The sequence below is a fragment of the Carassius auratus genome, unplaced genomic scaffold (assembly GCF_003368295.1).
Source record: "Carassius auratus strain Wakin unplaced genomic scaffold, ASM336829v1 scaf_tig00006589, whole genome shotgun sequence".
Classification (NCBI taxonomy): domain Eukaryota; kingdom Metazoa; phylum Chordata; class Actinopteri; order Cypriniformes; family Cyprinidae; genus Carassius; species Carassius auratus.
Genome location: NW_020523770.1, coordinates 5,013 through 27,156, shown reverse-complemented (window position 1 = coordinate 27,156; position 22,144 = coordinate 5,013). Strand labels below are relative to the sequence as shown.

At 38.6% G+C, this 22,144-nt stretch overlaps 1 long non-coding RNA gene across 1 annotated transcript; it reads right to left on the bottom strand.

Moving 5' to 3' along the window:
* Positions 1 to 5,357: 5,357 nt before the first annotated feature.
* Positions 5,358 to 21,833, bottom strand: LOC113071227 (uncharacterized). Its single transcript, XR_003280059.1, has 3 exons — positions 21,769 to 21,833; positions 13,436 to 13,523; positions 5,358 to 6,875 (listed from the first exon to the last, which is right to left on the bottom strand). It is a non-coding gene; the product is annotated as an uncharacterized LOC113071227 (long non-coding RNA).
* Between the last annotated feature and the right edge of the window lie 311 nt (positions 21,834 to 22,144).

The window sequence follows — 22,144 nt, the reverse complement described above, 5'->3', positions numbered from 1 at the left end:
TTATGTGCTCACGGGCTGCCTGGTAAGAGAATCCCAAACTCATTTATTTTTCTTCAGTCTCTGATTCACTCCCTCTCTCCCTCTACGAAATACAGCTGTTTATCTAGGGTTTCTAAATTGTATATGCCATTCAGAATGTCATTTAAAACGGAGTTTGAGAAAATCTGCAGAATTTGGTGAAACACGATTTTGATTTAAACACGCTGAAAGCTGAGAGTATTGCCCTAACTCCCAGCTGAAAGCATAATCAGATAAGATAAAATATATCTAATAAATTCAAAGGGACAGAACTTTGAATGAGATCTTGGACATTCTCGGAGATCTCCAGGCACAGATTCCATGAAGGCAAAGTTATGCGATGGATTTTTAAGAAGAGCCAATGGTACAGTGTGACAGGCAAAATAAATTCAGCTCTACTCTTGTTAAGAGTGGTTTGACGTTATCAATTTGAAAAGCGGTGGGAACCCAATTAACAGCATCAAACACCTAATTAGCATGAGCTGTGTGAGTTAAACTGCAATAAGACCTGGCTGTATTTTATGAGTTAAGTCTGGATACATTTTCTGTAATCCCAGCTTCGAAGTGTGGCGTAATCTGCTTAGAAAAATACCCAAGCAGGAATCCATGTGCCAGACAAAGGGCTCGGATTCAGGATAACATTACAACCTTCTGACGCGTACATCCAACAACAGCTCCAATATAATAAAATGACATATATCTTGGACAATTTCTTTTTTCTTTTCTTTTTTCTGAAAACTTAGATATTTAAAAGTTGTTTTTGTATAAAATGAAATTATAGTCTGATTTAAAGCAAGTGTATACTTAGCCAAAAAGAAAAAAAAATGCTCTGTAAGCTCTGAACTAAGTCTTAATATTGAGACCAAGTACTGTCAAGCATTAATCAAGCTAAAACCACAAGCAAAAGCTCACATAAGAAACTGAAACTCCTCTAAGAGAGCTAAGTAAAGCATATTCACAGTGTTGAATTAAGCAACAGCTTAATCCTAGTAAAGTCCACTCAAATTTTCCAAACTAAACTTCCTGAAAATAAATGCATGCACAAGTGTGTTCCAGACACGCTGAACAAGAGCTATGCATTATCAGTTTCTTTGGAGAAAACACTACAGATTCTGATGAATTCTGAGATTTCAGTCTGTTGCAATATGTTGATTTTCCTTGTAGACACTGTATGTGTGTCTGTCCTAGGCTAAGTGTGGTGCACATTGCTGCTTCACTGACCTCCAGTAAAGAAACTGACCCTCTTGTGCTCAGCAGGCCACTTGTGAGAGGAAGAAGCTTGTTGACCAATCGCTGCAGTTGAAAGGGATGAGAGAGCTTTAGAGGCGTTCACATAGTCACCTTGACGACCAAGGGAAGCCCAAAGAACTTCATGGCACCAGATCCAGTTCAGGTTGTACAGAATGAAACAAACTGCCCATTTAGGACCCACAGAACCGTTGCCATTCAAGAAGCCCTGTCAAAACTGCCCACCCTCTTCTTCATGCAGAATGCATACTAATTTAGCATTATGTGCCACCAATCAACTCCACAGAGTGCATTCACTTTCACAAAGGCTCTACCTCTCGAGCGCTTTGGATCTTTTCCAAAAGGCTTAATGTCAAATCCAGGTGGAGGATAGGATAAGTCAGTTTGATGGAGAGCTGGCTGATTCTGAGACTGCTCTTTCAAATGGCCAATTCCTCAGTAAACGGAGCCAAGAGGTCGCTCTTATTGTGCGGCATGAAGATCCGGTTTAGAATGATGTTCAAACTCCAATCTGTTACACACTGCATATATGTTTTTTGCTTCGTAATCAACAACATTTATAGAGCTGTAGGATATGCATTGATTTTTCTGACTTATTCTTAGCTTCAAACCACAAGTCATGGTACATTGGAATTTGGTTGTCCTGAATGGTACAATTTCCTCTTCAAAGTGCACATATATAACTGACTGATTACTTTTTTAGTCATATAAGGCTGCATGTCAGTAAATTCACAGAAACTATTTAGGCGAACAATGCTAAAATCGTACCATTAAATCTAATTTCAGGCAGCGCTCAAAATGTTCCTGGAACGTTCTCGGAGATGCAATGTTTAAAGTGGCACCACGCCGCAGAGATGCCGGTGCTCAGAAACAGGCCGAAGGGTCCACGTTTATCTTGACTTCACTTAGCATTTCGTCTCTCACTCTCCCTCTCTGCAGAGAGGGTGGAAATGAAAAGGTAATGCAGGCCCCACAGGGCCGGTAGCAGGTGTTGGAAGGAAAAGCATTCCAACTCCTGCTGCTAACACACTCAATGGCTCTCAGTGGAGGAAATGCTTTCAGGAACTGTGCACTCACTTCCCTTGATTTACTCTGCCCGTTAGAGGGAAACCTTTTTAAAACCCAACTGCGGAATTAAGGACAGAGACTTCAAAATCTCCTTCTTCAATAAAAGCAACACGCCAAAAACAAAACAAACAAAAAAAGGCTTTTCTGAAGGGGAGGAATTTAAGGAGGGGACCTTTTATTGGTTTTAAACCCAAGGTCAAACGATGTGGTTTGCACGCTGGTCAAAATTTTGGATGGGAAAACAGCAATATAATGTCTACAGAGTGCGACCAGCACATTTCAGAGTTCGCCATTAATAGAGTTCAGGTGGAAATGGGCAAAACATATGTGTCCCAGTCTTCACACAGAAAACTGATTTGATAAAATACTGGTAAAAGGCAAGGACAGACAGTCCTGCAGACGCTCCCCATTCAGATTTGTATTCATGTTGTCGTAACTAGAGCTACTGGTGAAAACGACAGATTTCTTTCTTGTGATGTAAGCAGGACGTCTCTAAATTAGTGCACTTAAACCCACCCTTGCAAGTTAGCACTTATCTGCCCTTAACTTTTGAGTGCAACGCCCACATTTCAAAATATAATCAACCTATATTTATTTATTTTTCAACAACCCGTTACACTGGCTTTACATCACAATATGGATCTTTCTGTTTCATTTTAACATTCAACAAACATGAGTTTATTTTTCAAGAATGCAATCTTAAATTGTATTGCCTTAAATTAAGAGTTAGAATTTGTTTTTCACGCAACAACAAAAAAAAAAGTACGAGATCTCCCATTCTTATTATTTATTTCATGATTATATGATTTGTATTAACCTTGTTTTTAATTTGAACAAAATTGAGAGCTGTTTTTCTACATGTTCCCTTTGCAGTGTGTTGTTTCTGGGTATCTGGCCAGAGTGGGCCCCACAGCACGAGGTCTGTGGCAGTCCAGCCTGGGCCATAATCCATCCTTGGTAAGATGAGAAAACATGCTCCCCTAAAACAGCTCAGTTCACCATCACCGTCAGTTCACCTCCTTTTACCCTGACGATGCCAACCAGCCTCAGGAAGATGGGCATAACCACAACATCATGGTGCATTCAGTAACAGCATGGCATCTAGTTGAGTTTGTGTACATAAGTACAAAACATGTTTAAGAGATAGGTGCCAAAGCAAATTTGTGCTGTATCATTTATATCCTATTTCAGAATTAAAAACATCATCATCATAAAAAAAATCATAAAACACTTTTTTAAACAAATTTCTTCTGTGCCCACACAATCGCACCAAAAAACAATACATTAAAACAATAAATAATAATAATACGGGCAATATGGAATGTAACAGTAATTTACAATTACATTAATCAACTTCATTATATTGCATACATAAGATAATATCTTACAGAAAAAAAATGCTATTTGTTAAAGCATCCCTAAAAATGAACAATAATGCTTAATAATATATTAACTAATACATTTGTTTTAATATACACGACTTGAAATGTAAAATACCTAATACATCAACCAGTGTAACCTAACTGAACATCAATTTTCATTCATCATATACAACCGTACCCTTAAAATATCCAGCGTGTTTCCTAAAGCATCACATATCTGCACTACATAACCGCAAACAACTTTTATCCAGTATAAAACAGAAAACATGTATTTTAGACTGTCTGTACTGATAGCCAAACTGCAGGTAACAGACATGCAGTGCCTTTTAATAACTACGCTCTTCTTTTTTTCCACTCTCTCCCTCCGTTTACAGAGTATCTCGACTCTCTCTCTCTCCCTCTGCATCTTGACACAGCACACTGAGCTTAATCGCACATAATTGGGTGGGTGGGACAGTGGGCTGGCCCAGGCTTTGTGTGCATAGGGCAAGTGGTCAAGTTAATGGAGCCCTTGTAGTGAACAGGGGGCTCTCTCCCTCTACTGGGACAGGGGGAGGGGACAACAGACCTCTTTCAAATCTCAAAAGACAGAGTTGGGTTCCTTTTTACCCCTTCCACTCCTCCCCTCTCTCTATCTTTTCCACAGACAGACTGTCACAGGATTAGCCTCATAGCGACTCTACAGCTGAGATTCAAGTTGGCTATCAGAGCATGGGAAATGAAGAGGCCTAGAGTGACAGTCAAACTGGGAACTGAGGCACATGTGTGGCCAGCACTAGTCATGTGACATCGCAGGACATATAGTCAGGTCTGAAAGGGCGAAGGAAGCATAACAATCTGAGTCAAAAATGAATTGAAAAAGTTACTTCAGTATACCTTCAGTATTTGGTTTGAACAAATAGCTTATGCTTATTTGAATAAGTATCTATAAATAGTGCTGACTTTTTTTTTTTTTTTGATCCCAATATTTAACCCAACTGTTTTTTTTGTTTTGTTTTTTTTTTAAGTCATTTGTACAATTGATGCATTAAATACAATGGAACAATTTTGGCATTAACCACTATAACGATGAGCCATCACACCACAAATCAATTACACATTATGTGACACAAAAAAAAATGTAGCGGGACACAGAAGGATTGAAAACAATGATTTAATCACAGTCGTTACAAGCACCTGCAGTGTCAGTGAGAAACAATCTCTTTGGACTCATCTGTGTTTTGTACAAATGTAATCACAGTGCAGAAGCACACAGCCCTGAATGATTCACAACAAACCAGAGCTCACCATCAGGAGAAAACAACAGTAGGGAAAGGGGGCTATAGTTTAGGGAATAAAATCAAATCCAAAGATTTATTTGTTAAAATGCATAAAATAGTTTAAGAGTTTAATAGTTCTTCTGAATGTATACCAAAAACAACTTCTATATGCCCTTGATTTACAAAAACAGAACTACTGAGGCTTGTTTCTGCCATGGAATACAATAATAATAATAATAATAATAATAATAATAATAATAATAATAATAATAAAAAGGTAAGTGTGAATTCTTATATCATAATTCTGATTTTATAATGATTTAATTTTATATCTTGCAGTTCTAAGTTTGTTTCTCACAATTCTAAGAAGGAAAGTCTAAACTGGGAGATGTAAACTTCAGTCAGAATCATGAGAAAAAAGTCATAGTTCTCTTTTTTATTTAGTTTATCCCACAGTGAAAAAAACCCTGCAGGATGTAGATTTATAGTTAAGGAAAAAGTCAGAATCCTAGATATAGACTTAATAAAAAAAAAGAAAAAAAAAGTGAGAAATCACAATAAAATGTCTTAATTTTTATTCTATGGCAGAGAGTGGCATCTAAACTGAACTCCTATGAACTGTAATTATGAATTTAATTTAAACTTGAAAATCATCATGATTACTCACCCATTTCCAAACGCATATTTTCTTTCCTTCATGAAACATAAAAAGAGAAGTTTTGCAGAATGTCCATACTGCTCTTATCTATGCTATCAAAGTGGATGAAGACCAGAGACTGTCAAGTTCCAAAAAAGGGCAAAATAGCACCCAGTCCACCCAGCTTTCACGTTAATCTATATCTCTAAAGCTTTTGCATTCAAAAAAAGACTAAAACTTAAGTTACTATTCTTTGAAAACGATACTTATGATTACCATTCACTTTAATTGTATAGAAATGACCAATTTGGACATCCTGCTACAAATAATCCATCTGACATTCTATGGCCATTAGTCCAGCATGCAGTGTGAGTGCACTCAAACATACAGGAGAACAGTGCTGCAGGTCTGACCAGTGCTAGTGTGACGCTGTCAAGACATCAATTCAGTCTTAGGCTGGCCTAATCGGTCATATCTCGTCAGTTCTTCAATAAAAAAATGCCAGGTGAGAGCATTTCACAGTGAAGCAAATAACATTCAGCACAGCTGCATCCATCTCAACCCTTCATGACCTTTGGTGTCAGAATGAACCTTTGATTGTAGATACAGAATCAGCAGCTAACTGAGAGCTGGTGTCATTATGATAACAAGATCTCATGATCAAGACGACCCTGCGCCTCATTTATGTTTTTGTAAAGAGGCCAAGATAGTCCTGCGAACCTGATTAGCTGTATCAGCCTCTAGAGTCGAATTCATAAATTCATAATGTTCTGCCCTGAAACATCATCTCTGATATCACGCATACTCACAGTCATTGAATGAGTTCATATCTAAGCGTCACATCCACAGTTTTTGTAGGATGAGACGGAGGGATGTGTTCTCCATTCCCATTTTATGCATTTCACACTGTTGTTGCACAGTAAAAAGGTCAAGTACACACACACACACACACACACGGCAACTCACCTACATAGTCTGTTTCACTGCACACACACACACACACACATGGTAGTTTTAAAAAATTATCAGAGTTGAGGAGTATGATTAGAGGCTGGTTGGTCCTGGCGCACACACACACACACACACACATACAGGAGCTGAGGACACAGTGGCAAAGCCGGGGTGGGTGGTACTGAAAGGCAGCCTGGCATGAGATGGCTTTTTTCCAGCTGAGATCAGGGCTGGACTGGATCCGTGAGTGAGAGTGAGGAGAAGAGGATAGTGGATGTTCTCATCGTACACCTCCTTTCCTTCTCTCTGCATCTGAAAAACAAGATTCAAAAGTTCAGAAGCAGGAAAAAAGATGGGATATACTACACTGCTGAATCAATAACATATATGCATGTATATATGCATGGTTTCAGACTTTGGAAAAAAACAATACTATATAAATAGCCATGCCAATGCAGTGACATTCATTTATTTAAAAACATAAAAAGTGACTTCTTCTATGAAAAGCATATTTAAAAAAAAAATCTGAATTAAAGTAATTGAAATATTTCTACAAATTATGTTATCTTTATCATTAGAGTTTAGTGCAATTATCCAGTGTTATTTTACTATTATCTATCAGGCACGAGCAGAGGGGGGGGGGGGGGGGCGTTGGGTGCCTGAGCACCTGCCCCTTTGCCCTTTGGTGCCCAAAGTGCCCTTTTGTCAAAGCGAAATTTCCTCAAATTTTTTTTTTGTCATAACGTTTCCTTTTGTGAATGCCTGCTCATACCCAATCTAAATATTAGTAAAATTTTGAATAATAATTTAGCCGTCAATAAGCTGACCAACGTGATGACCTTTGACCTGACGACGATGACCTCCTCATCCGATCGGGATGATTCGTCATGCCGCACGTGCATTTTTTAATTGTCAGAGGATATTTTCAACACCGCGGAAGCTGGTAAGTGGTGTTTCATTCTCAGCGAAGTGATTTTGATATTTATTTACTTATTATTATTTTACAAGAAGGACGTGATGTGAGAACATGCAGATATGTTGTTTATATTGTGGTGTGTAGCCTGTAATGTAGAGTAACGTTAGGGTGCTGTTTGAGGGAGAAACGTTTCACAGGCATCGAGGGCAGAGGCGTCATGCCCATTCAAAGATTTCTGAGCCAAGTTGATTTTAAATGCAGCTTCCAAAAGACAAAAAAAAAAAAAAAGCATAATAATATTTTTTATATATTGGATATAATCACACTGTTGTGATTAGATCATTCAGTGCACAGCATCAGCTGCTAAATTCAAATCTGTGTTCGCTGGCTGGCGCTGAGCCAGAGACGTTCGTACAACGCTTCATGATAACCAATCAACGGTTCTGTTGCGCGAATGCAATGGCCAATCGTAGACGTGCAGAAGAGTCATCATGAAACGCGGTGTTTTTGTTCACTTGCTCGCTGACGGAATTATTTAGCGAATTCTTTCTTCAGAGAGAGAGAGAGAGAGAGAGAGAAAAAATCCTGATGTGGATAATGTAATGTAAAGTGCTTCAGTGATTTTAATGGGAGTTTTTGAGAGTGCCTGAACTCTGGCTAAACTGAATGAAAATGTTATTTGATAATGTAAATGTTCTTTACTCTCTGTAAAATGAAAGTGTTAAAATAAGTAACTTACAATATTGTTATTAAAATTTACATTAAATACAAATTCAGTCGTATTAAAAATATTTTATGGCATGATATGGCACTTAAGTAAAAAGTCTGGGTTTTATGTGTAGTTAATAGATTACACTACCTTTCCATTTATTGATCAAATAACAATCTATAAAGGTGCAGAACGCGTTTAATTACACATTTGAGAATCGAGATATTTCCTGATATATTAAGCATGTTTGGAATTGTTTTGAATAAAAAGGAAAAATAAATAAAACATAAGCCTATATAAGTTACACAGTGCTTTCATAGCATGACTCAGTTGTTTATTGTTTTGTATCAATATTTAAGGTGGACTTATTGATTAGGTGCAAGAATAGTAGTGATGGTTAAAATAATAGATTGATAACGAAATAGTAGATTGTGCCTTGTTCCTTGATGGACAAAGACTGGAAAGTAATAGATCAGATGAGGAGATGGAGATAGAGGAAGAAAAAGAGGCAAATGTAGATGCACAAGTGACAGAAAGAGCAGGTAAGCAAGCCAGGAGACAGAGGCTGGTGAGAAAGAGGAAAATGTAGAGGCACAAGCGTTTTCTATAGTTTTTACTATAACAGCTGTTCTTAATTATTCTGTTGAGCAGAGAAGAAAGAGTCATCAGGTTGGGACAATTTAAGACATTTCAGTTTCTAATCCCAGAGTTATTATTTGGTGGAAATCATTTTTCTTTTTTTACTTTTAAACTTAAAATTGTCTCTTCTAATCTTTTTCTTTTTCAAAACTGCATCACAGCATTTGCTGCAGTATCAATACATAATCATCCATATCAATACTCAAATCGGCAAGGAATGCATCACAATATATTGCTGTATTGCTATTTTGAACCGCGCTATTTAAAGCCTTGTTCCATGCGCCCCTTTTATACTTTGAGCACCTGCCCCTCCAAAGGTCTCTGCATGGCCCTGTTATCTATATACCATTAGAGTATTTATTCATATTTAGAATTATAAGCTACAACTAAATATTGTAGAAACGTAATTTTCTGTAAAGCTGCTTTGTAATGATTTGTATTGTAAAAAGCGCTATACAAATAAACTTGAATTGAATATTTTTATATTTCATTTTTAATATTATGTGTTTTGTCATTTCTACAGTTTTGTTATTACTATTTAGTCTTAATTTACTTTTATTTCTGTACTTTTATATTTTTTAAAGATTTTTTTTTCAACTGAAAATATTAAATGTTGCCTTACTAACTGAAACAAGAGCTGTTTTCATGTAATCTTTATATTTATTTTATGTCAGCTTTATTTCACTTACCAAAAAACACATTTTATCATTTTATTTTTAATTTGTAGTAACAACACTGCTACCCAAAAACTTCCTATTTGTGAATTTTACATATAAAAAAGAAAAATAGTTCTATTTTGAGAAATACATTTAAATGCTTCTTTTGAGTTGATGGGGTTTGATGCACAGCGTCAATGTTCAAATGAAACCTACTTGCTTTCACAATTGTTCAGACAAATTAGAATAAGAACATTCTACTTCTGCTCTATTCCATTAAAAAAAAGCTTCCTGCGATATGCCCTTCATTATTCATATGTGCAGTGCAAGAACTCCTTCTAACAAACAAGGACAAGCGGCAAGAATCCCACTAACTGCTTCATAATGGCCCGCTTAGAGCAGAGGTGTCTGCAGAGGGAATGTCACACAGCCTTGCTGTACAATATGCCCTGTGGGTCTGCTTTTCTACCACCGTCTGAGCTCTAGAGTTGTGGCAGTACACTCAGTGCACTGCCAGTCTCTTCTGCCCTGGAGCTCAGCCCTGTCCCAACCAATCAGATGCTCCAAAATCCCACACACTCCGCAAGCACTTGCATGCAACTCATTTATGAAAACACAATCCCTCCAAACAGCAAATACAGCTCTACTTGTGAGTAGGTCTTCAGAATGATTCAAATGTAATCAGGGCACATACACAATCACTACCATAACTTTTTTAATGGGATATTTATTATTTAATGCAAACGCAATTCCAACAGGGCCATCATATACAGAGCACACCAACTCTTCCATCAGGCTAAAGTTATATCACTCACATGCGAAAAGACAGAACTCTAAAAGCAAAGTTATAGACAGTTATAATCACTGATATAGTGAGACAATAAACCATTACCAATGAATGTTAAATCAGTTTGAACATCATTAAGTGATTCCCAAACGGATACACATGCTCCTTCTGTCTTACTCTAACATTCACCTCATCATCTCTGTGGCCTGAGATAAAATAAAAACAGATAAAAGGCCGCTCTCTTGCCCTTGATGTGTGTTATCTCTCTCTCCACCCCTCGACACAGCAGCCAATGTTTGAACCTGTGACCTCTCTGTAATCAGGGCAGCCAGCCGACCAACACTAAGCCCAATGTGAGGACCGACACATTCACACCAACCCAGACAAGTGTGAGTGCAGTGCAAGAGAGGGTAAGATCGAATCACCTGACGGTGCCCGGCAACGTACACTTAAAACCATAGGGAGCATATATGCTCCGTCTGAAGGCCGCTGTAAACAGCACACGGAGCAAGAGTTCACTGATGCTTTCACAGGATTTGAAGAGAGAAATTTACCAGTCATTGAGAGAAATGTAACATTTATTATTCATTTTACATCATTTCAGTATAACTGAAAAAGAACAACTGCACACTCACTTAAAAATAGGCTATTTTAATCCAAAGTTTGGCTAAGTAGCCTTTGTCAAAGTATGTCTATTATGCTTTGGCTAAATTACACCATTTTAGTATTACATGAAGAGTGAAATGAGTTATATTGAGCTTAATTCACCTCAGGTTTGTTTGCAGGTATAAAGATACCATTATTATGATCAAATATCAAATAGTTTATGGAAGATACATACTGTAAAACTCAACAAATCACATTTATTTCCTTATTTATCATCATTACATTTGGGAATGATGAACTTTTAATATGCATAATTATTTAAACATTTTACATTAATAGACATGCGTCAAGTGAACACTGCTTAGGAAGCTTATGAATTGCAACACAGCTAGAGAGCGTGCGTGCACATGGAAGTTAGGATTGAGAGAGGGAAAGAGAGAATGAGAGAGCGTGCAATAAAAGTGTTAGAGAGTGATATAGCAAAGAAGCTTAGAAAGAGAGAGAGAGGAAGGGAAAGAGGCAGCGAGCTTGCAAAGGTGAAAAGTTTAACAGGCAAAGCTGTTCCTCCTGATCACAGCCTGCTAATCAGCTTCATGGGTGGCTGGTTAAATCGGCTCCTACTTTTTAATCGCACGGCTGCCAAGATGCAAGTCATTTATTTTATTGCTGCTTTTCCCTCCCTCTCCTCGGTCCCCCCTCAGCCTGCTTTCTGCATCGAGGAGAGTGAGAGGCGTTCTTTAGAAAGCACGGGATGAGACGGACAACCGGATGCACGCGCTACAGTCCCCAGAAATGGATAGATTCGGGTGTTAAACGCGCCGAGAGCAGATACGGCCAGACAGACAGCTGGAAGTTGCGAGGATGTAGAGAGATTAAGTTAATAAGTGTATGTATATGTGTGGGTGTGAACGGGGGATGTCTGAATTAAAATTCATGACTCTCTTCACAACCATTTGAGTAACAAGATTAAGATGGCCGAGTAGAAAATAGCTGCATTATCAGGCGGCTTGCAGTCCTCCAGCTGCTGGTGCTCTATTCCAGAACAGTGGGGATAAGAGGATAACACACAGCCCCCTCGCCACATCCCCACACCGCTGAGAGCCCCATCCACAGCCGGCCTGCACAAGCGGGAGGGAGGAAGGAGATTTGGGGGTCTTAAAGGAAACACTTCAATCTCCAAGACATCAGAGGCTGGCTGGAGGTGAGGAGCCACAGACGACCGTAGGTGTGAGTCCGGGAGGGGCCCGTAGACGCTGCTATAATAGAAGGCTGTGATTTGGGATTCTGAAGGAGGCGGGGCATGTGATCTATTGTCTGCCGCATGTTTCTTTGTGCGCTTGGTCCCTTACGTTCTCACCCGGCGTACACTCGTAGGGGGCAGGGTGTTCATCAGAAGATAAGAAAGAGGAATTAATCACTTTGAGATATGATGAGGGCACTTCAGCTCACCCCTCGTATCACACACACAGCTGACGGCAAACCGAGAGCAAAGACACACGCACACAGGCGCGAACAGCGGGACTCTTGACTCAGCTATCTCGGCCCCTCGCTGCTCATGTCATTATCCGCGCAGAAACACAGCAGGTGGTCGGGCTCGAAAAGATCCTGTTAGACTTCAGGTGCATCGGGGGCAACATGTAGAAAAAGGTGAATGCATTAGCTAGTTGTGTGTGTGTGCAAATGGGCAAGAGTGGTAGCGTTTTGGCTAATCTGGACAAAACTTAAAGGCGCTGTGAGCAATTTAACACATTTCGCTCGCTTCCAACGCTGAATACTTTCACTGCCCTTAGTATCAGCCACGTGGCCCTCTGCAAAAAGTTTCTCAGGTACACTTTGTGTAAGGGCTTAAAACTTTCCACTTTAGCTGCTATGTTAGGCCTGTTCATGCTTATTAAGTGGAAATTAAGAAAAAAAAAAACATTTTTCTGCTCTAGGGCTTCAATGTACACCATAATTCTGCCTTTCTCTTTCTCTCTCCTTCTGTCCTCTCGATTGACGGCTCTAAATTCAAACACTCTTTCCTCTTGAGCCACAATGACCCCTCAGCGTTTTTCTGCCCAGCCATGTCCATCACTTCAGAAATAAAGTTCCAATCACTCAGCTCTAGAGTCCCACTGACAGGCCCATTTTCCTCAGGCATGGGCAGGGCTACCACTGTTCGGCCTGTGGGGCATAATGGGTCCTCACAGCTTCTTTGGTAACCAAAAATGGCAGCCGTGGCTGTGCTATCAGTGCCAGTTAACCAGCTGGACAGCACTGGCGCTTTGACCTGGGTACGGTATTTGTGCTTTCAGGCAGGGGGAAAGGAGTTGCACCCTGTCCCATTCATTTAGAGTTTCTCAGAAAGACAGGTTTTGAGTTCTAAGGGTCCATTTAGAGCTTAAGCTTTCAGACGCCCTGTTCCTGCTGACATAGCATACTGTACTTCAGTGAAACATTCGAAATACAAATTTAGAGCACAGACAAAAGCGGTGGCAAATGCAGTCACACTTAAAACTTTGATTCTCAACTTTCTGACACTTTAAAACATTTTCACACACTTACATATACAATACACACCTTCAGGTGAAGGTCCCACAGATGTGAGTCGTAGCTGTCACAGCGACACACTCTCAGGCCTGTGCTTTCTGCCAGCGTGTCTCGTGTCCTAAAGAAACAAAGCACACACATACACAGTGTAGAGACACTTTACTAGTGTTTCACTTCACTGACGACAAATTGTGCATCTGGTAGAATAAGTGAAAGTAAATGTTGCCTTACTAACTGAAACATTATGATATGTATGTTTTAAGACCACATTAAAATACTTTCTCATTAACCTGATAATGACAGTACTTTTTTTGATATAGACATAAATTTCACTCAGAATTACTAGTACATGTCACAAAAATTACAAAAAAATGGCAAGTAACACACTGAATTAAATGTTATTTTTTTAATATAAAGAAAGGGTGAGAAATTTTTAATTGGTTAAACATACTGCAATAATCTTCATATTCTTTTGTTTTTGCATGTTTTATTTGCAACTTAAACAAATATTTTTAACAGGCTGCTAGACATGGCAGTGAAATCATACTAATATCACTTACTCTGCATTACTCTGATCTTGATAAAAACACTGCTCTCATTTGCTACTTGAGAGATCAGAGGTCAGAATATGTTTTGCTAAATCAATCTTCTCTCATATTGCTCTAATAATAATTATAATTATAATAATAATTATTATTACATAAAAAAATCTCTCTCTCTCTCTCTCTCTCTCTCTCTCTCTCTCTCTCTCTCTCTATATATATATATATATATATATGTATATATGTGTGTGTGTGTGCAGAGACAGCTGTAAATAAGTCATTTTATGTTGATTCCTCTAAAAAGTCAAAACACTGTGATTCCCATCTGCTTGAAAAACAATGAAAAGCAGGGTGGGGCAGTATGTTTTTTTTTTTTAGACACCTGTTTGAACACAAAATTTAAAAAAACAAATGGCTATAAATGGCCTAGTAAATTACCAAATAAAGAAAATAAAACAATTTAAAATAATAATTAATCCCTCAAATGAAAAATGAGCTTTAGACTGGTAAGCTCTTAGTGTGGGGGTGGAGCTCTTTTCTCCATCGGTCCCGGCTCATCTTCACTGCGTCTCAAAGCACACTTGCCGTATGGGGCGGTTTGCACCATTACATTCTATTTGATTTCTCCCAGGTATTATATTAGATAATAAACAAAAAGATTAAAGCTCACCTAATCCAATCAATGGCTGGAAGCACATCCCCTCTCTTTATAGATCAACAAGCCCAGACCAACCAGGCAAGCTAAGAGGATTACCAAAAGGTTCAAAGTTTCTTTGAAATCCTTCGGTTTTAAATATTATTTCATATTTTGTTCATATTATTGCTTTAATTAAATGTGCAACGACACAAACGAAACAAACAACTACTAATATGAGAACAGGCTCATCTTAATACAACAGATGTTTCAATTTTTTCATAAGCTCCACGCAGAACGAATGCCAAGAGCGCACACATACACAAACAAGCATATCTACAGATGTGTTAATCAGCTATGTATACTGGCCGGAAGCTCTGGTGGCATTGTAGAATAACAAATTAGAGTCATTAGGAGGAAAATTAATTGGTTTCAATAAATCAGCTCAAACATTTGGTCAGAAGGCTATGGGGAAAATCACAACAATAAATCTGTCTGACCCCTTCTCGACTCAACAATGAGCCAGGAAAACAAAATATTTTTTGAAAATAAGTAATTATTTTCACACATTATTATTACCTGACTAGGAGAATTCATATTTTAATAAAAAAAGGTTTAACAACTACTAAAAGCCTTCAACTTTTTTTTTTTTTTTTTTTTTTTGTTATATTAAGGTCACATTAAAACTTGTATTGGAAACTTTTACTATGCTTTATTTATTATAATTTATTGCTGCAACCTTGCTGCCAAATGCTTTGTGTATATGGATTTTGTGTTAGCCTTTTACAGACCATAAAATATGCAAATCTTATAATTAGAAAAAATATTGTATTTTTTAATATAAATATATATTATATAAAACCTGCATATTTTTAATGAGCTAAGCAAAGAGTGAAAAAATATATTACAATATTGTTTAGAAAGGAAGCAGTTTACTAACTACGTATAGCATAATAAAAAAGAAAAATTGTGGCCTTATTTTTTTGTGTACGTAATTACCAAAGAGATCTATATAATCTGTATAATTCTATATAAAATCTATAAAATCTATATAATTTTTATTACCATGTTATTATTTTAGTTGGAAAAGACAAAATGTCATGTGATGCATGTATGTCCAATTTTTTACAGTAAACAAATTAAATAAAAAAAATTTAGTTGATCAAGATTACTTGAAAAACACCAAAATACAATTAGTTTTTTACCATCCCTAACATACTCTGTTTCTCTCTCTCTCTCTCTCTCTCTCTCTCTCTGGTTTCCGTTTCCGGTTTCCGTTCTGAGAGTGTGAGACGGAGCTGAGCGCGCCGCGTTTTGCGGAGAGCATTGTTTGTTTTCCCCCTTTTGCTTTTTCTTTACTTTATCCACCTAATTATTTTGTCTTTCCCCTTGGTAATAATTTCTGGATAAGGACGAGTGTTTTGTCGCGTACGCGCGGCTTAACGCCGCCAGTATGGCGAGCCCTAATGCCCTAACACCTGCTACCCTCTCACTTCGTAATGGGTGCAGGTGTGTACCGGACCCCGTGGTGTCTGTAGAAGACATGCTGCTAGTCTTTGGTGAAAAGATTGGTTTTGAGAACATCGTTTCGGCCTCGAGGATGAATAAAGCCGTAGTCGTATTTTTAAAATCAGAGGCACTGGTCAATGTATTGACTGTGAGTGGCGTGTGGGTGAAAGAAACCTATGTTCCGGTAACCCCGCTTTCCGCACCAGCAACTAAAGTCACTATCTCGAATATCCCACCGTTTATATGCAATGATGCCATTCTAAAAGAATTACAGAGGTTCGGCAAGATCGCAAGTCCTGTTAAAGCGGTTCCCCTGCGATGTAAAAATGCCGCGCTAAAGCACGTCCTTTCCTTTAGGCGGCAGGTCTTTATGTTTCTAAACTCCCCTGAGCGGACTTTAGATGTCTCTTTCCGCGTCCCATATGAAGCGAGTTCGTTTATGGTTTATGCCAGTACCGATAGTATGCGTTGTTATGAATGCGGTGACGTGGGCCACAAACGCCTCGCATGCCCGCATAATAAGGAGGAACCACGCGCATCTACATCCCGCGACGATACGAGTAATACAGACGCACAGAGGCCAGAGCAGCAGGCTGAAAGAGCTACAGATGAGGGGAATGAGCAGCAGGAGGTGAGTGAAACTACTGGTATTCCTGGCAGTGTTGGGGAAGCTGAATGTAGTAGGCCTACTGTGATACATAAGGATGTGAGTGAGTGTGACGATAATGAACAGAATGATGCTCAAAGTGATGTTGAAGATGTGTGTGAGGATGTTACAGGGCAGGCAGGTGTCTCAGAGGAGAATATGGCTGAGATGGAAGTGTTTTCACAGTGCACTGATGATGGTTCAAGAGATGATGAGCAATGGTCTGATGTTTCAAAAGTGGTTGATGATTTGTACACTCTAGAGCAAATAAACTCATTTCTTGACAAAACTAAAGGTAGAGCTGGTGTTGAGGTTTGCGATTATTTTCCAGATGTGGAAAAGTTTGTCTCCTCTGTTATGATGGCTAGAAGACTGAGTACTTATGATGAGCTTTCACAACAAAAGCGTTTTCGCCTCAAAAAGCATCTAACTGTTATCAGATCTGGAAGGAAATCAGTTAAAGCAAGGGGAAAGACCAAATAATTAAGATGGATAAGTTTTCCTTTTTCTTTCTTTATTGTTTTCTCTTTTTCTTTCTACCTCTTATGGAAGTTTTGAGGGTGGGGTCCTTAAACATAAATGGATTAAGGGATGGAAAAAAAAGAGGTTTATTGTTAGACTTCATAAGAATAAAGAACCCGAGTGTTGTCTTTTTACAAGAGACCCACAGTAATTTTGATAACGAAGCTGATTGGGGATTATGGTGGAAAGGAGAGAGAGTGCTTAGTCATGGAACTAATATTAGTGCCGGTGTGGCTGTACTTTTTTCTCCTAATGTAAATGTTAAAGTTCTGATGAAAAATGAACTAGAACCTGGGAGGCTGATGGCTGTCAGAGCTGAAATTAATAATCTCTCTTTTTTGTTTATCAATATCTATGCCCCTAATACTGGAGCAGACAGATTACAGCTCTTTGCGAAACTAGAGCAGTTTTTAAAATTGCAGCAAACTGGTGATTTTATCATATTAGGAGGAGACTGGAATTGCACTCTAGATTTCACACAAGATAGAAATGGCGATGAGCCTCATATGCAGTCATCTTCTTGTCTGACTAGAGTCATAAAAAGTTTTAACCTGACAGACGTATGGAGAGAGAATAATCCTTTAATAAAGCAGTACACTTGGGTCAAAATTAGCAATGATAGGATTTTTGGAGCACGTTTGGATAGGTTTTATACATCACAAAACATGAGAAATAGAGTATTCAATGCAGCTATTTTTCCTGCGTCTTTTTCTGATCACAAATTTGTCACTGTTGATTGTTTATTGGTGAATAGAACCCATACGAGTTACTACTGGCATTTTAATAATAAACTGTTGGAGGATAAATGTTTTTGTGAAAATTTTAAATCTTTTTGGGAAACTTGGAAAAGTGAGAAGTGCCTTTATGAAAGTATTATTCAATGGTGGGAAATCGGTAAAGTGCACATAAAGACTTATTGCCAACAGTACAAAGGCTTTTCCTCCCTGGTTTTAAAAAATACAGTAGAACTGCTGGAAAAGGAAATTCTTGACATTGAAAAAAGTATGTTTGTAAATGATGCAGAACAATTGCATGAACTTTGGACTGAAAAAAAGAATCAGCTCAGCTCCATCTTAAATGAAAAAGTTAAAGGGGCGCTTGTAAGGAGCCGTTTTCTGAACATAAAGGACATGGATGGCCCAACCTCCTTCTTTTTCAACTTGGAGCGTAAAGCAGGACAGGAGAAACAAATGTACTGTTTAAAAGACAATGATGGACAAGAAACTTCAGATCCTGTGACAATGCGCAGACTTGCTGTTGACTTTTATTCTGATCTTTTTGCTGCTGAAGCCACAGATGAACAATCTAAGGATGAACTGTTACAGGACCTCCCTGTTCTAACTTCAGAACAAAAACAACTCTTGGAAACTGATTTAACATTTGAGGAAGTCACTGCTGCGGTAAAGGGTCTTTCTTCAGGGAAGGTACCAGGGCTGGATGGCTTATCTGCCGAATTTTATAAAAAGTTTTGGTCTTTAATAGGACCTGACTACTTTGAGGTAATCAAGAAATGTATTGGTGAAAAGTCTCTTCCTTTAAGTTGTCAGCGGGCTGTTTTAACACTGTTACCCAAAAAAGGGGATCTAACCCTCTTAAAAAATTGGAGGCCCATCGCAATTTTATGTTTTGAATACAAAGTTCTGTCAAAATGTTTGGCGAACAGACTAAACAATGTAATGCACGCAATCATTCACAAAGACCAGTCTTACTGTGTAAAAGAGAGATGTATTTTAGATAATCTACATTTAGTACGGGACATTTTTGATTTTGCTTTTAATAACAACATTAACCTTGGTTTTTTATCATTAGATCAAGAAAAGGCCTTTGATCGTGTTGATCATGTTTTTCTTTTTGAAACCTTTAAGGCTTTTGGTTTTGGAGACAAGTTTATTTCTATGATTAGACTGCTGTACAATGACGCTACATGCATGATAAAAATTGCTGGTGGCCTCAGTGTCCCTGTCAAAGTTAACAGAGGTATTAGACAGGGTTGCCCCCTGTCTGGTCAACTTTACAGCATAGTCATAGAGCCTCTGCTGTGCAAGTTTAGAAGGAAGTTAACAGGTTTAAGGGTTAATGAACTAGAGATTCAAAAACCTATTAAGCTTTCAGCATATGCTGATGATGTAACCGTTTTAATCAGAAATCAAAATGATGTCCTTCTCCTAGAAGAGGCTTTGCTGTGTTATGGCAAAGCCTCCTCAGCCAAGGTAAATTGGGGGAAAAGCAGTGCTCTATGGTGTGGTCAGCTTGGTCAAGGTCCTTTACTTCCAGGTGGTTTGCAGTGGGGTAAAACGGGTTTTAAATACCTAGGGGTGTTTTTAGGCACAGGAGACTATAGGAGACAGAACTGGGTGGGGCTAGTGGAGAAAGTGTGTGCGAGGTTGTCTCACTGGAAGTGGTTGCTACCCCAGCTGTCCTACAGGGGGAGAGTTCTAATCTGCAACAATCTGGTGGCCTCATCTCTCTGGCACAAAATGATGATCGTAGAGCCTCCTGAAGATCTGGTGAGGGAAATTCAACAGAAGCTGGTAGACTTTTTCTGGTCGGGACAGCACTGGCTGAAGGCACCTGTACTCTACCTGCCTATTCGGGAAGGAGGACAAGGACTTGTTGACATTAATTCCAGAATTAAAGCCTTCAGACTTCAGACTGTACAGAGACTTTTATACGGGGAGGATGTATCCTGGGCTGAAGTAGCCTGTGCCCTTCTGAGGAGAGCTGGTAACATGGGATTAGACTGTCACCTATTTCTCATGGACACCAACAAGTTGAATCTGACTGGAATAACACCTTTCTACAGGACATGCTTAAGAGCGTGGTCGCCCTTCAAGATTTCAAGAGATTTTAATAGCACACAGAGACCTTGGCTAAGGGAAGAACCACTGCTTTTTAACTCTACTATGGACCTAGATATCCTTAGGTCAGAATCCCTCATCAAAGCCTTGTGGTCTGCTAAGATCACTAAAGTTGGACATTTGATCACTGAGAGAGGATGGATATCTGCGGAAACCTTAGCACTAAAACTGGGCATGAGGTCAGTTAGAGTGGCAGGGAAACTGTTAACTCAAATCCGTGAGTCTTTACCATTGGATTTTAGACTCTCCTTGGAAACACCTGATGTGGACCGTCCTCCTTTCCCAGAGATGACTCTCTCGTTTGATACTGGAGAATGGCAGGAAACGGAGGGCAAATTGCTGTCTTTTAAAACCCCTGAACTGAGCTGTTTTGGTGACGCAGGAAAGAAGGCTCTTTATGGGTTGTGTGTCAAGGTGACACATTTTCACGCTCTTGAAAACGTGAAGGAGTCTAAGTGGCAAGAGTTTTTTGGATTGGGCGTCTCCCCTTAAGGCTGCTGGAGGACCCTGTACAAACCCCCTATTGAGAAAAGGTCTGGAGACCTTCAATGGAGGATAGTGCATGGTATAATAGCTACAAACAGACACAGAGCACACCTAGATCCACTAGTAGGGGAAGAGTGTTCTTTTTGTGGGCTGCAAGAAACAATTTTTCACTTGTTTCTTAATTGTTCGAGACTCAAACCGCTGTTTTATCTATTAGAAGACTACTGTCAGTCTTTGGGGGAAGTTTTTACGCCTGTATGTTTTATCTATTGTCCCAAGTACAAAAGGAGCAACAAGCCAGTTCACGTTTTAACAAATTTTTTGTTTGGCCAGGCAAAAATGGCAATTTGGGTATCGCGCAAAAGGAAACTACTTGGCACAGGATCAACTGATGTTATCTCTATTTTTAGGGGATTATTGAAATCTCGTATCAATATCGAGTATGCCTATTACAAGCTTGTTGATGATTTGGAAACTTTCAGTCTCAAATGGTGCATAAATCAGTGTGTCTGTGAAATTGACCCTGATGGCTGTTTACAAACTAATGTTTAAAGTGATGGGTGGTTTTTATTTTTTTTAAACCTTTTCTTAAGAGGTGTGCATATTTTTAAAATTCTTTTGTTTTTGTTTTTCCTTTTTTGTTTTCTTTTTTTTCTATTCTTACCCTCTTTTTTAACTGCTGGTTTCTGATTAAGTTTTGATGTTTTGTCTAATACTGTTGATAAATAAAGAGATTATAAAGTCAAAGTCTCTCTCTCTCTCTCTCTCTCTCTCTCTCTCTCTCTCTCTATCACACACACACACACACACACACACACAGCACAGTGCAGCACGGCACAACATGGCCCTTTACATAAACACATCAAATATCAAAGAAGATTCATGAAAAACCTTAAAGATAAATAAAAATACATTTTTATCTTTTAAGTGTTTTTCATTTGCTGTTCAGGGTCTTATATCAAGAGGGCATGAAAGAGGACTTGTGGGTCTTATGATTAGTGCAGTGCATAAAATAGATGAGCTGACCCAATCTAAGTTGCACATAATAAGTATTAAAGTATTACATGATATTAATCCTGCCATTCCATTACTCGCTCAATCACTGCATGCCAACTAATTACTGAGACTCAACACACACACACACACACACACACACACACACTTACATCAGGTCGCAGTAATCTTCTTAGTGCATCCACCAGACTGCTTCTGTACTGGTCAAGAAACAGACTAAGAGAAAAAAGAGAAAGACAGAAAAACTAGAAAGATTAGAATGCATTGCAATGATAATGGCTCCATATAAAGCAGCAGGCTATTTATTTTAACTGTTTGCGAATAAATCTACCAGCACGGAAAAAAATAAATAGCTGATGCTCTTTTTTCCTCAGATGTGAACAAATCTTGTTTCAGCGGTGTGACAGCATTCAAATCAAAGGTAAAACACACAGAGCAGAGATGAACAATCAAGGAAGTATCAGGTGACAGTAACATGATACAAACTAATACAAAGTTACATACAAAGATATATATAAATACATACCA